The sequence below is a fragment of the Colobus angolensis genome, unplaced genomic scaffold (genome assembly GCF_000951035.1).
Source record: "Colobus angolensis palliatus isolate OR3802 unplaced genomic scaffold, Cang.pa_1.0 Scaffold172, whole genome shotgun sequence".
Classification (NCBI taxonomy): domain Eukaryota; kingdom Metazoa; phylum Chordata; class Mammalia; order Primates; family Cercopithecidae; genus Colobus; species Colobus angolensis.
In genome coordinates, this window is record NW_012114844.1 from 2836229 (window position 1) to 2838874 (window position 2646).

The window sequence follows — 2646 nt, forward strand, 5'->3', positions numbered from 1 at the left end:
GAAAGAAAGGAAGGAAGGGGAAAGAAAGAAAGAAAGAAAGAAGGAAGGAAGGAAAGAAAGAAAGAAAAGAAAAAGAAAGAAAGAAAGAAAGATGTGTCTGAGGAAAAATGAACAATATTAAGAGGATGGGGTATAGGGATGCTATTTTATGGAGAATCAGCACAACGAGGATAGCGAACTTAGGTGATATTTGAGCAGAGACTTGAATGAAGTGAGGGAGTCAGTCACCTGACAATGTGGAGGAAGAATAGATGCTAGATAGATGGAAAAGCAAGTGCAAAGTTCCTAAAATAGAAACACGCTTGGCTTGTTTGAAGAACACTGGGAAGGCCAGTGTGATACATTGAGAAGGGGAAGGGTGGTTTAATGAGATACCTGCAGAAGGTGCCAAGTATCCAGAGCCTTACAGGCCAGGGAAAAGACTCTGAAATACGTTGGGAAGCAACTGGAGGATTCTGAGCAGGAGAGTAACCTGATGTGATTTACACAAAGGATCATCTGGTTGCTGTGTACACAAGAGACTATAAGTAGCAAAGTGGAATAGCTCATTAAAACGGTACCACTGAAATCTAGACAAGAGAAGATGGTGACTTGAATTAGAGTTGCAGCAGTGGGGGTACTGGGAAATAATCAGACATATTTTGTATGCAGAGCCAGCATGATTTGCTTAAAGAATGGATTTGGTAGGTCGGGCGCAGTGGCTCACGTCTGTAATCCCAACACTTTGGAAGGCCAAAAAAGCTCTTTTCTAGAAGAAAAGAGCTGCCATTTACTGGAATGGTGAAAACTACAGGACCAAGCAGACTTTAGGGTGTGTGTGTCTGTGGGTTTGAGTTGAAAGTTGTCACCGGGCACGGTGACTCACCCCTGTAATCCCAGCACTTTGGGAGGCCAAGGTGGGCAGATCACTAGGTCAGGAGATCAAGACCATCCTGGCCAACGTGGCGAAACCCCGTCTCTACTAAAAATACAAATTAGCCAGGCATGGTGGTGCGTGCCTATAATCCCAGCTACTCGGGAGGCTGAGACAGAAGGATAGCTTGAACCTGGGAGTTGGAGGTTGCAGTGAGCCGAGATCACACCACTGCACTCCAGTCTGGCAACAGAGTGAGACTCTGTCCCCGCCCCCCAAAAAACAAAAAAAAACCCACGAAAGTTGTCTTGTACTTACACGGCCTATTAAACATCCAAATACCTAGACTGGTGCCTACCACATGGTAGAAGCTCAATATTTATGGAGTGAAAAATGTAACATATTGAGTAACGCAACTGAATTAAAAAATCCAAGTATATCTATCTACTATGAACTTCTCTATATATTTAAGTATATTTACTCTTATGTTTTGCAACCATGAGGACTCATCAGAATCCTTTACTTTTTGGTCCTGGAAGAAATATTGGAGATCCTCCAACTCACATATTCTAAAGTAAGTTAAGGACCAGAGATTAAGAGACCAGTGATCAGGGTCAAGCACATTTATGCTACAGCTAGAACCCAACATCAGGCTTTCTGATTCTTAATTCATTGTTCCACACTACAACAAGCTCTTCTTGCTCCAAACATTAGTGCTAACTTCATATGTCCAGTGAACTATTCTTATCAAGGAGTATATTGGAAGGGTTCTCCTTACAGACACTGACTAGTTGGAATCTATTTCACAAAGCATTAAATGTAAGTGAAAACTTCTATACATGAAGTAGTCTTTCTTTTTCTTTTGAGACGGAGTCTCACTCTGTCCCCAGGCTGGAGTGCAGTGGCACAATCTCAGCTCACTACAACCTCTGTCTTCTGGGTTCAAGAGATTCTCCTGCCTCAGCCTCCCGAGTAGCTGGGACTACAGGTGTGCGCGACCACGCCCAGCTAATTTTTGTATTTTTAGTAGAGATGGGGTTTCACCATGTTGGCCAGGATGGTTTCTATCTACTGACCTTGTGATCTGCCCACCTCGGCCTCCCAAAGTGCTGGAATTACAGACAGGCGTGAGGCACCGTGACTGGCCAGTAGTCACGATTTTCAACCCTCTGGCAACAAGTTCAGACTGGTCAGAAACAGCAATGATTTTTAGATGTGCATTATATAGACAATATATATTACTTGACAACTTGACAATTATGTTGGCAAACAAATACGTTCTTTGACTAGGTCTGTATAGCTAGGAAAATACTCGATCCAATTGGCCAAGATCGCGCCATTGCACTCCAGCCTAGGCGACAAAAATAAAAAATAATAAATAAAAAAAGGGCTTAGCATAGTATCTGGCCAGTAGGAAGAAATTATGATTATTATTTTTAACTTAGACCTCTCTTAATTGTCTGAAATCTGGGTTTCTTTCAGGGGAAGAAAGAGGACACAGGCTGTCTCTGAGGCTCCTGCCAGCGGAGACAATCTCTAATTAAAAGTAGGCATGGGTTAAACATTTGCTGAACAAAGTTAACTGTCTCTCCCCGGACCCCGTTGAGTGCCCACTCGAGATCCGGCCCGGAGTCGGGCGGCACTGCCCCGTGGGAACCACAAGCCGTTTAAGGGGTGGAGAACACCCCACAAGCCCAGACCAATAGGTGGGGTGAACGAGGACCATGTTCACCACCTCGGCCCGGCTCGCGGCATACCTTCTGCTCGCCTCCGGGACCGCAGGGACTTTCAGT